Consider the following 13,154-nt stretch of genomic DNA (forward strand, 5'->3'; position numbering starts at 1 on the left):
TCGGGCTGGTGGCCTTCTCAAATTGCAGAGTCATGTAAGTATGGAGACTGTAAGCCGCATCATATTAATTTCTGTGATTTTTCTTTTCATCTGATTATTATATTCATCTGTTTTAGAAGGGAATGGAGTGGGAGACTTTAATACCCCACTCACACCTATGGATAGATCAACTAAACAGAAAATTAACAAGGAAACACAAACTTTAAATGATACAATAGACCAGTTAGACCTAATTGATATCTATAGGACATTTCATCCCAAAACAATGAATTTCACCTTTTTCTCAAGCGCACATGGAACCTTCTCCAGGATAGATCACATCCTGGGCCATAAAGCTAGCCTTGATAAATTCAAAAAAATAGAAATCATTCCAAGCATCTTTTCTGACCACAATGCAGTAAGATTCGATCTCAATTACAAGAGAAAAACTATTATAAATTCCAACATAGGGAGGCTGAACAACACGCTGCTGAATAACCAACAAATCACAGAAGAAATCAAAAAAGAAATCAAAATTTGCATAGAAACGAATGAAAATGAAAACACAACAACCCAAAACCTGTGGGACACAGTAAAAGCAGTCCTAAGGGGAAAGTTCATAGCAATACAGGCATACCTCAAGAAACAAGAAAAAAGTCAAATAAATAACCTAACTCTACACCTAAAGCAACTAGAAAAGGAAGAAATGAAGACCCCCCAGGGTTAGTAGAAGGAAAGAAATCTTAAAACTTAGAGCAGAAATAAATGCAAAAGAAACAAAAGAGATCATAGCAAAAATCAACAAAACCAAAAGCTGGTTTTTTGAAAGGATAAATAAAATTGACAAACCATTAGCCAGACTCATCAAGAAACAAAGGGAGAAAAATCAAATCAATAAAATTAGAAATGAAAATGGAGCGATCACAACAGGCAACACAGAAATACAAAGGATCATAAGAGACTACTATCAACAATTATATGCCAATAAAATGGACAACGTGGAAGAAATGGACAAATTCTTAGAAAAGTACAACTTTCCAAAACTGGACCAGGAAGAAATAGAAAATCTTAACAGACCCATCACAAGCACGGAAATTGAAACTGTAATCAGAAATCTTCCAGCAAACAAAAGCCCAGGTCCAGATGGCTTCACAGCTGAATTCTACCAAAAATTTAGAGAAGAGCTAACACCTATCCTGCTCAAACTCTTCCAGAAAATTGCAGAGGATGGTAAACTTCCAAACTCATTCTATGAGGCCACCATCACCCTAATACCAAAACCTGACAAAGATCCCACAAAAAAAGAAAACTACAGGCCAATATCACTGATGAACATAGACGCAAAAATCCTTAACAAAATTCTAGCCATCAGAATCCAACAACACATTAAAAAGATCATACACCATGACGAAGTGGGCTTTATCCCAGGGATGCAAGGAGTCTTCAATATCCGCAAATCAATCAATGTAATACACCACATTAACAAACTGAAAAATAAAAACCATATGATTATCTCAAGAGATGTAGAGAAAGCCTTTGACAAAATTCAACATCCATTTATGATAAAAACTCTCCAGAAAGCAGGAATAGAAGGAACATACCTCAACATAATCAAAGCTATATATGACAAACCCACAGCAAACATTATCCTCAATGGTGAAAAATTGAAAGCATTTCCTCTAAAGTCAGGAACAAGACAAGGGTGCCCACTTTCACCATTACTATTCAACATAGTTTTGGAAGTTTTGGCCACAGCAATCAGCAGAAAAAGAAATAAAAGGAATCCAAATTGGAAAAGAAGAAGTAAAGCTCTCACTGTTTGCAGATGACATGATCCTCTACATAGAAAACCCTAAAGACTCCACCAGAAAATTACTAGAACTAATCAATGACTATAGTAAAGTTGCAGGATATAAAATCAACACACAGAAATCCCTTGCATTCCTATACACTAATAATGAGAAAACAGAAAGAGAAATTAAGGAAACAATTCCATTCACCATTGCAACGGAAAGAATAAAATACTTAGGAATATATCTACCTAAAGAAACTAAAGACCTATATATAGAAAACTATAAAACACTGGTGAAAGAAATCAAAGAGGACACTAACAGATGGAGAAATATACCATGTTCATGGATTGGAAGAATCAATATAGTGAAAATGAGTATACTACCCAAAGCAATCTATAGATTCAATGCAATCCCTATCAAGCTACCAACAGCATTCTTCACAGAACTAGAACAAATAATTTCACAATTTGTATGGAAATACAAAAAACCTCGAATAGCCAAAGCGATCTTGAGAAAGAAGAATGGAACTGGAGGAATCAACCTGCCTGACTTCAGGCTCTACTACAAAGCCACAGTTATCAAGACAGTATGGTACTGGCACAAAGACAGAAATACAGATCAATGGAACAAAACAGAAAGCCCAGAGATAAATCCACGCACATATGGACACCTTATCTTTGACAAAGGAGGCAAGAATATACAATGGATTAAAGACAATCTCTTTAACAAGTGGTGCTGGGAAATCTGGTCAACCACTTGTAAAAGAATGAAACTAGAACACTTTCTAACACCATACACAAAAATAAACTCAAAATGGATTAAAGATCTAAACATAAGACCAGAAACTATAAAACTCCTAGAGGAGAACATAGGCAAAACACTCTCTGACATACATCACAGCAGGATCCTCTATGACCCACCTCCAAGAATATTGGAAATAAAAGCAAAAATAAATAGGACCTAATTAAAATTGAAAGCTTCTGCACATCAAAGGAAACTATAAGCAAGGTGAAAAGACAGCCTTCAGAATGGGAGAAGATAATAGCAAATGAAGCAACTGACAAACAGCTAATCTTGAGAATATACAAGCAACTCCTACAGCTCAACTCCAGAAAAATAAATGACCCAATCAAAAAATGGGCCAAAGAACTAAATAGACATTTCTCCAAAGAAGACATACAGATGGCTAACAAACACATGAAAAGATGCTCAACATCACTCATTATCAGAGAAATGCAAATCAAAACCACTATGAGGTACCATTTCACACCAGTCAGAATGGCTGTGATCCAAAAGTCTACAAGTAATAAATGCTGGAGAGGGTGTGGAGAAAAGGGAACCCTCTTACACTGTTGGTGGGAATGCAAACTAGTACAGCCACTATGGAGAACAGTGTGGAGATTCCTTAAAAAACTGGAAATAGACCTGCCTTATGATCCAGCAATCCCACTGCTGGGCATACACACTGAGGAAACCAGAAGGGAAAGAGACACGTGTACCCCAATGTTCATCGCAGCACTGTTTATAATAGCTAGGACATGGAAGCAACCTAGATGTCCATCAGCAGATGAATGGATAAGAAAGCAGTGGTACATATACACAATGGAGTACTACTCAGCCATTAAAAAGAATACATTTGAATCAGTTCTAATGAGGTGGATGAAACTGGAGCCTATTATACAGAGTGAAGTAAGCCAGAAAGCAAAACACCAATACAGTATACTAACGCATATATATGGAATTTAGAAAGATGGTAACAATAACCCTGTGTACGAGACAGCAAAAGAGACACTGATGTATAGAACAGTCTTATGGACTCTGTGAGAGAGGGAGAGGGTGGGAAGATTTGGGAGAATGGCATTGAAACCTGTAAAATATCATGTATGAAACGAGTTGCCAGTCCAGGTTCGATGCACGATACTGGATGCTTGGGGCTGGTGCACTGGGATGATCCAGAGGGATGGAATGGGGAGGGAGGAGGGAGGAGGGTTCAGGATGGGGAACACATGTATACCTGTGGTGGATTCATTTTGATATTTGGCAAAACTAATACAATTATGTAAAGTTTAAAAATAAAAAAAAAATAAATTTAAGAAAAAAAAAGAGAAGGGAATGGAATATTTCCCTGACAATCTTAAAGTTCAACCCTTACTTATTGATAAGTATGTTGCTATAGGAACTGTGGGTCCCAAGCATCTTGGTGTAGATTTGCATAGCTGCACAGCTCTTGGGGTCCAGTCATGTCATGACCTATTGAAATTGGAACTCCTTGCAATTGTTCAGTGCACAGTCAATGCAGATGTAGGTGTGGTCCTGTGGAATAGCACTTTTCTACATTTTATTTAGCATGTTCTTTTTGTTCCCTCTCTACTTCAGTGTCTATATGTCTATGTCTGCATCTCTGTATTACTATCATTTATCTTTCCATCTCATTGGAAGGCTCTGAGTGTATTTCTCTCTGTGTTGTTTTCTTTTAATTTCTCATTTGACTCATCTTTCCTTCTCAAGCCTCGACATTTCCCTAACTTGTTCCCTACCTCCTGGATTCTTTTTTCAACTATCTCTTCTCTTTCAACTTGGAGAAACATTGGGAGAGCTACTTATACACTGTTTTATATCTGACAAGCAGTGTGACCACAGCCAATTCACAAGCCTCTTGCATTTCTAATTCCTCCCATGTAAAAGAGGAGAGGAATCCCCCTTTTACCTCCTTCCCTGAGCTTCTTTGAGAAGGATACAGTAGGATGGCAACAGCAATGCTACTGGCTGTCATGTTGAGATTTCCTATTTATCAGGCACCTTATATCCATCACTTCACTTATCCCCAAGATATCCTATTTGGAGGGTTTGAATCATTACATTCCACTATTTTACCAAAGGGGAGACTGAGACCCCACATGGTCATATGGCTCACCCAACATTATAGAACAGAATCCTTATTCAAACCTACGTCTTTGCCATGGAATATGCGTAAAATTCTGATAATAAGGTGACTCATAAAAATGATTAGAAAATACACAGTGCCATTGCAGTGACAGTTACACCTTAACACTGACAGCTAATTGTAGCATCTTCTTTGTTTTCTTTGAAAATGTTCGGTGAAAAAATATCTCTAAAAAAGTGAAGACCATGAGAAATACCTTCAGTGAAAAAAACATGCCAAACAATTTCCCCAAGGAACATGCTTACAGACTGTCTCAGATTTCTTCTCATGGCTCAAATATAACTATTCACCCCCTGAGGAACATCAGGGATGTGAGTGTTTTGGGAGGATGGTTGCCACAGTACTTCCTGGTGCTCTAGCCTACCACTGGGGCTCAACTGGAGATGTCAGGTGGGATGCTGTGGCTGAGGCTTCTGTAGGAGCAGAAGCACTGGGCCAAAGAGGCCCCACACAGAGGAGAAGGCACTATCATCCTCGTGTCTTGGTGACTGGGCCCAGAAATTACCAGGTGGCAGGTAAACATCCATTTCTGTGTCAAAGATGTGTCATTAGTTTGAGGGAGATTGTTCCTTCTGAGGAGAAGGCAATGATGACCTACTACAGTCCTCTTGCCTGGAAAAACCCAAGGATGGAGAGGCCTGGTAGGCTGCAGTCCATGGGGTCACTAAGAGTCGGACATGACTGAGTGACTTCACTTTCAATTTTCACTTTCCTGAATTGGAGAAGGAAATTGTAACCCACTCCAGTGTTCTTGCCTGGAGAATCTCAGGGATGGTGGAGCCTGGTGGGATGCAGTCTATGGGGTTGCACAGAATTGGACACAACTGAAGTGACTTAGCAAAGCAGCAGCAGCAGCAGCAGCAGCAGCAGCAGCAGTTCCTTCTGAACTAAGGGAGTGAACTAGTTACAGACGAAGAGTGAACCATCTCTGATCAGGAGGTAAAACCAACTGCAAAGCAATTGGGAATAACAGGGCAGAGGAATTCAATTTCCACAGATGCAAGAACCACAGCAGTAAAAAGTTACTGAACCCGTATTCCATGTAAGGCCATCAGAATCTAACATAGTGGTTACTGTTTTTTGATTAGAAAAAGGGCTTATTTTGTCTTCAAGAATGCCCATGCCAGCCTGAGAGATAGGCAAAGAGTAAATACATGTCACATGAAAGGGTCACTTGTGTGGTGTTGATTGGATGTGGTCGGAGTTTAGAGTGAGTGGCTGGGATTGATCAAGAAGGACCTCCTGGAGAAGGGGGTGCTAAGGCTGGGTTTGAAGAGACTACAGAGTTTCTCAAATGAAGGCACCAGGACTTCCATGGGTGTCCAACAGTCCTGGATTCCCAGTGGTTATGCCTCTGTGCTTCCAATGCAGGAGGTACTGCTTCAATACCTGGTCATAGAATCCATATCCTGCATACAATGTAGCATAGGAAAAAAAAATCAATTGCAAGCACCTCTGTGATCAAAGGCTGTGAGCTTCACAGTGGTTGGAAAGTGATCTCAAGAGGTATATAGCACCCAGAGGGAGGCAGCAATGTGGGAATAGAGGGTAGCCATTTCTGCACTAATCCACTCCCTCCTTCTATCTGTAGATGCTCTACGTGGGTAACATCACCATTGGAACACCCCCTCAGGAATTACAGGTTATCTTTGACACAGCTCATCTGACTTGTGTGTGCCCCCCTTCTTTTGCCCCAGTCCAGCCTGTTGTGAGTACAGACCCCCTGTACCTGGACCATCCTTCACTTGCCCTGCCGCCCTGTTTCCACCCTTGGCACCTGATGACACTCGTCTCTAGAGTCTGCAGCTACACAAGTTAGGTTCAGACATTACAAGTCTTCCACCTTCTGGCCTACCCAAAAAATCTTCTCGATCGTCTATGGATCTGGGAGCATGAAGGGATTTCTTGCTTATAACATCGTTTGGGTAACGTGTAAAGAGAAGCTGAGTCAGTACTGGCTGTGGAGTGACCCCTGCTTGCAAAACAGATGCAGGACCATCTGGCAGGACCTTTCCTAGCCTAACTCCCATAGATATTGACCATCTTATCCACAGGATCCTGCCCCTGGGGAGGCAGTGCCTGTGGTGACACATGAGCAAACAGATTAGCTAACCCGGAGAGTGACTTGCAGCTCCTCTGCCCATGAGCAGTTCAAGGCTCATTTTGCTGGGAGGGAGAAGAGGGGAAAAAAAGCACCCACTTTTATATTCACAGACTGTTCCAGGCACTTTCAGGTAATAATTGGTTTAATCCTGCAACAACCCCACACAGCAGGTGGTCTGATTAGCTCATGAGACATATAAGGAAACTGAGGTGCAGACAGCAAAGGACTTGCTGAGGTCACACCTGTGGCAAACGGTGGAGCTGGGTTGGCTTTTCAGGACTGAAATCGCTGTAGGGTGTTTAGGGACAGGATAAAAGTGATCTGGGGACCCTGGGGGCAGTCAAGGGCTTCAGGTATCCATAGTGGGAAACTGGAGGCCAGAGATGTCAAGGGGCCTGATAAATGAGTTCTCACTCTAGGGTACCTTTGAGAGTCTAATAAAACCTATGGCCTGCCTCCCCAAAGTACTTGAGTAGTTCCCCTCTCTCACTTTCTCTCTCATAGACACTCACACAAATACACACATATCTCCAAAAGTTAATATCCCAGGCAGCAGTTTCATTGAACCCTGCAAGAAAGACTGCATTTTCGGCTTCTGTCTTCCTGGACAGATTCAGAATCCACAGTACCTTACAGAGAATTCACTCCATTCCTGTCATTAGGTCATAGTGTTGACAGAAAAGGCTACCTTGCTCTCAACTCATTTTGTCCACAAGGGGGCACCAATGGGTCCTGGCCTGACTCTTGGTTGCCCCACCTGGACAGAAGCCACAAAGCCAATTTGACTCACTCAGGTGGTACTTTTCAGAGGGGCAGATGTTTTAAAATTCACAGCCTCTCACAAATGAAACACAAATTTTCCTCCCAGCATGATCTAACCGTCTGAGTTCCACCAAAGATACAGCCCAGCCTCAATTCTTCTCTGAGGATTTAATGGCAATGCACCCCAGCCCAGTCCTAGCCCCACTTCTTGTATCTGAAAGTGGGAACCCTCTTCTTGCCCACAGATTGGGGACCTTGTAAGGACTGACCAGCTGTTCGGTCTAAGCATTGTGGAATACGGGTGTGAGGGTACACATTTTGATGGCATCTTGGGCTTGAACTACCCCAACATATGTGTCTTTGGAGCTATCCCCACTTTTGACAACCTGAAGAATCAAGGTGTCATTTTTGAGCCTGTTTTTGCCTTCTACTTGAGCAAGTAAGTCTGAGATGGACAATCCCTTTCTCCAAAGTAGCTATAAGATGCTTTCAGTTGCACGAAAATTATTGAACATTTGATAAAGAAGAATCCTGAAAGATAATCTAACCAAGGATAAATATAGCCCCAGGGCTGTACCTGGCTTCACCACTGGCCTTTATAGATAACGTTTTATTGGAACACAACCCTGATCCTGGGCTCAAGACCAGTAACTTGGTCTAGGGGATTGAGTGAGGGGGAAGACTAATGGAAGGTCACAGGAAACAACTTGGAGGAAAAAGCAATACGATTTGCTTATGAATTTGATAAGAAAGGAAGGAGAAGGATGGTGGATATCTTTCCTTCCTCCTTCGCATTCCACTGGGAGCCCTGGCCAGCAACCCAATTTGCAGGAGCCAGTGAAAAATGAAAGTGTGGGACACAAAACAAACATGTGTGACCCCTTGCTCAAGAAATACTAGGCATTTCAAGACAGGGAGAACAGAGGTGGGGTCCCTTCTGAGTGTGGGGCCCTTTGGACAGTAGAGGTCACAGGCCAGCAGAGCCAAACTGGGTGTCCTGGACCCACACCCTTACAACTCCCAGGCTTTGATTTTTCTGAAAAATGACAAGCTGGACAAGGAGAAATCCAATATGCTTCAGCACCGTGTCCTCTGAGTGTGTCTGAGCACTCAGGTCACAGGAGGTAGGGCATCTTCAGAAGATAGAGTGGGTGGAGCCCAGCCAGGTGACTCAGCTTCTAACCTCCTCTGTGCCACTCATTAGCCAGTAGCCGACCTCGGACTGGATCTCAAACACTTCTAGACTCGATTTCTGCATCTGTAAATGGGGACCTTATCAGGGCCTTGATGGGTGGACTAGCACAGCTCTCAGACAGTGCTGTTGTTACTGTCCTCCAAGGATCCCCCCCTCTCTTCTCTCTACACATGCAGGGTGAAAGGCAGTGTGGTGATGTTTGGTGGGGTATATAAATCCTACTATCAGGGAGTGCTCAACTGGGTACCATTGATCCACGTGGGTGACTGGAGTGTACAAATGGAGCGGTAAGCCTCTCCCTCTGAGAGTTAGCCAAAGTGATGCTCCTGCTACATGGACACAGGCAGACACACACAAATGCATTCTCAGACACACAGTCACACAGACATATACACCACCCAAAACGACACTGACACACAAACACATCAAAGCACACAAGCAGACACATATAAACACACAGAGAGACACATATAAACATGCATAGCTAGTCAGAGACACACAAGCACTCACAGAGACACATACAAACCCACATACAAACACATATACAAACAAACACACAAACAGATAGATATGCAAACAACCCATGGGTTCATAATCTCCAGGCCTTCTGACCAGGGCTCTACCAGGGTCTTAAAAGGGTCCAGAGAGGTCTGTGCAGCTGGGAGAGGATTGCACCCACTGCCCTGTGAGGCATGGAGCATGGTTAGAGGACTCTACAGTGTGATGAACAGAGGATCAGGGAGAATTTCTCCAGCCTGAACAGAGGTATAAGATGACCAACTGTCCCGAAGTATCAGGGACCAAGGAAGTTCTCAGTACAGATAAATGTCAGTTTAAAAACAGGGAAAGTCCTGAGCAAATCGGGAGAACTGGTCTCCTAAGGGATCAACTACTGAGAAGTATAGAGAGATTTGCTGGAGTCTTAAGATGTGAAAGCAACTAATAAAAAAGACACCCCAAGTTCATGGGTACACATTGGGGCAGGGGCTATAACAGAGAATCAGGAAGGTGGAATCCAGGAGTGATCTGAGGACAAGAGGCATAATTCATAGGATTCTGTATGATATCCTCAGACAAAAGCTGACCCATCCTTTGCAGTTTCTGTGGGCTAGTCATGTATTTCCTGTCCAGGGTCTCAGGGTCTGGGCTGGTTTTAGGAGTAGTGCTGGCAGACACCCTCTCCCAGAGGAGCCCCTCTCTCCCACCACTATGAGCATTAGCTGCCCTCGTGAATCTCTATCTTCACTCTGCGATTGACCCGTTATTTGTTCCCAATCTGATACAGCTCTATGGATGTTTCTCATTCATTATTCTCACAGTCTTCATTCACTCACTAAACAGACAAGCATTGGGCATCCACTGTGTGCCAGGCACTTTAAGGAGGCAATGAGAATAAAACTCGCCCTCCCATCTAAGAAAGCAGATGCAGAGGAAATGAGACACACACATAGTGAATTGTGACTTTGGTACATGCTAGACATGAGGAAGTGTCTACAGAGACTGTCAAGAAAGGAGATTGATAAACAGTGGGGGAAAGACTTCCCTGAAACCATGACAATTAAGCTGGGATCTGGAAGATGAGAAGAAATTTGCTAGTCAAAGTGGAGGGGGCTCCTCTAGGAAGGAAGACCAGCTTGTGTCAAGGTGCAAAAGAGCCTGGTGTATTCAAGTACTGCATTCAAGAATGTCAAGGAAGGTGCAGTGTCGGGAGCAAAGGAAAAGAGGGCAAGAGACAAAGGGCTGTATAGAAGACAGTCGGGAAGGGGGCATCTCTGGGGAGACTCAGAGTGACCTTGATGCCTGCTTAGTCACACTGTCTCTCAGCATCTCCATGAAAAGAAAGGTTATTGCTTGTTCTGGCGGCTGTGAGCCCTTTGTGGATACCAGGACATTACTGATCCTTGGCCCAAGAAGACTGGTCAATAACATCCAGAAACTCATCGGCGCCATGCCAAGGGGTTCCGAGGTGAAGGGTCATGCTCCAGGCTCACTCCAAGTCTCCACACACAAGAAGGATCTCCAGGGCCAACCTCTCTCTCTCTCTCTCTAACAGCACTACATTTCATGTTTTGCTGAAACAAAACAGCCTCTGTGGGGAGGCTGGTCAATACACTGTCCTCTATTATCTTCACCATCAATGGTATCAACTACCCAGTCCCAGCTCAAGCCTACATCCTCGAGGTGAGGGAAGGACCCTGAGGGGTGGTTTTCAAATAGGAACTTGCAGGAACCCTTGGGCTGCTACGCGGAAGAGGGTGCCCTCTGCAGGCCATCTCACACTATTGCAGATGTTGCTGAGCCCTGGGGCTGGCCAGAGACTCCCACAACATGAACCACTTGAGAGTAAATGGCCATCTGGGACACTGATCATCTTGAAATAAATGTGGAGACACAACGCCATGCTGGCATGAGGGAGTCACAAGGAGATGGGATCACTCAGTTCCTCAGTGTTCAAAGAGCTTCAGTTCAATCTAAACCCTCAGATAGATGAACATGGAAGGTCAGCTCTGGCAGTCCTTGAAATAAGTCATGTGACAAGGAGAATGGCTGGGGACACTCCCAGTGTGCTGTCCCACCATAGGGATTAACAGTCTCCCTTTCCTTCTTGCAGTTTTCCTGGTTTGGATGATAAATTACATGGTCACCCTAGTTCTTGGATGCATCTTCCCCTAACTCTGGTCGGGTGCCCCCTTGGTGAGTTGGGGTACCCGACCCCTCTGTGGGGAGGCTGGATGCTAATGTGAATAAAGGGTGCACAGTGACTACTCAGCCCCGGCACAGAGTGGAGGCTTCATGTCAGCTCCCTAGGGGAGTTCAGAGCTGGCTGATGGGCTCAAAGAAGACTTTGAGGAAGGGAGGGAATTTCAGGAATTCTAAAACAGTAAACTCATGGAGCCATATGGAGGGTTGCTTGGTTCTAGGCAAAACTGCACTGGATTCCATGCAAATGGCATCCCAAGGTGCTCTGCATTGGGGCACTGGGTACTTAATCTGGGTGATGAGGGCTATGGACTGACCGGTTGGGTTGGAAAACCAGAGTACATTACCCAACCAAGCCTGGAGTGGCCAAAGAGGGTGAGTTTGGGCCAAAGGAAGCTTCCCAGAGTTTCTAAGTTAAATCTTCAAGAATGTGTTGTGGGCACTGTTCTATTTAAGATGGATAACCAACAATGGGTTACTGTGTAGAATGGTGAACTCCGGTTAATTATATGACAACCTGGATGGGAGGGGTATTTTTGCGACCAGGATACATGGATATATATGGTTGAGTCCATTTGCTGTCCCCCTGAAACTCAGACTATTGTTAATCAGCTATACTCCAATACAAAATAAAGTTTTTTAAATAAAGTACAGATTGTGGGGATGAAGGAGGAGAACCAGCATTCTCTGCAGAGAAAACAAGGAGCAGGAGTCAGAAGGAAATAAACAGGGAGAGAGGAGAACTATGGACACTCTTTTCTTTTCTAAAAATTTTATTGAAGTGTGGCTAATCTTCAGTGTTGCATTAAGATCTGCTGCACAGCAATGTGACTCAGTTATACACATACAGAAATGTATATTCTTTATCTTATTCTTTTTCATGTGGTTTATGACTGGACATTTATTGTATTTCCTTATGCTCTACAGTAGGACTTTGTGGTTTATCACTCCTCTGTATCCCCAACTCCAAGACCTACCCTCTCTCACACCCTTCCTTATGGCAACCTCATATCTTGGCCCCTTTGGTTGTGGATACTCTCATATCCCCTGTTAAGGAGAAATCCCTTGATATTTACCCAAAGAGGGAAATAAAATCAAGAATTGTGCTGGATCTGGATATTTGTGGGAGTCGCAGTTAAGGGCTCAGGCTGACTGATATGTGTCTCTGACTCCCCCAGGATTCTAGAGGCCACTGCTATACCACCTTTAAAGAGAACACAGTGAGGACATCTAGAGACACCTGGATGCTGGGTGACATCTTCCTGAGGCTGTATTTCTCAGTCTTGGATCAAGGAAATGACAGGATTGGCCTGGCACAGGCAGTATAAATACTTGGAGTGGTTCAGGAATCAGTAAGGCCGCTCTGAGCAAACATTAAATCACACTTAGGGTACGCCTGCCCAGGATGCTGGTGAACTGTGTTTTGTGGTCTGCACACTCTATTCTCAGTAAAGAATAAAGTGTTTTGCTTGTAATGGTGCCGAAACAAATGGGTGCCTCTGTTTGTGTCTGGGAGGTGTGCAATGATCGGGAAGGATCTAGAACCAAGTCTGAATCACAGTTGAGAGGAGCCCACTTTCAACTGGCTTCCAGGAAAAGGGAGACTCACTGAAATGATTCTGGGAATCTAGGACACAAGACTCAGAGCAAATACAAAGATCTCAATGACTGGACCCA

The 13,154-nt window shown here is 43.5% G+C and overlaps 1 pseudogene; it reads left to right on the forward strand.

Annotated features, from left to right (window-relative positions):
• Nucleotides 1-4,901: 4,901 nt before the first annotated feature.
• Nucleotides 4,902-12,805, forward strand: LOC129654155 (pregnancy-associated glycoprotein 1-like; annotated as a pseudogene).
• The last annotated feature ends 349 nt before the right edge of the window (nt 12,806-13,154 follow it).

Source organism: Bubalus kerabau, chromosome 5 (assembly GCF_029407905.1).
Source record: "Bubalus kerabau isolate K-KA32 ecotype Philippines breed swamp buffalo chromosome 5, PCC_UOA_SB_1v2, whole genome shotgun sequence".
Taxonomy (NCBI): Eukaryota; Metazoa; Chordata; class Mammalia; order Artiodactyla; family Bovidae; genus Bubalus; species Bubalus kerabau.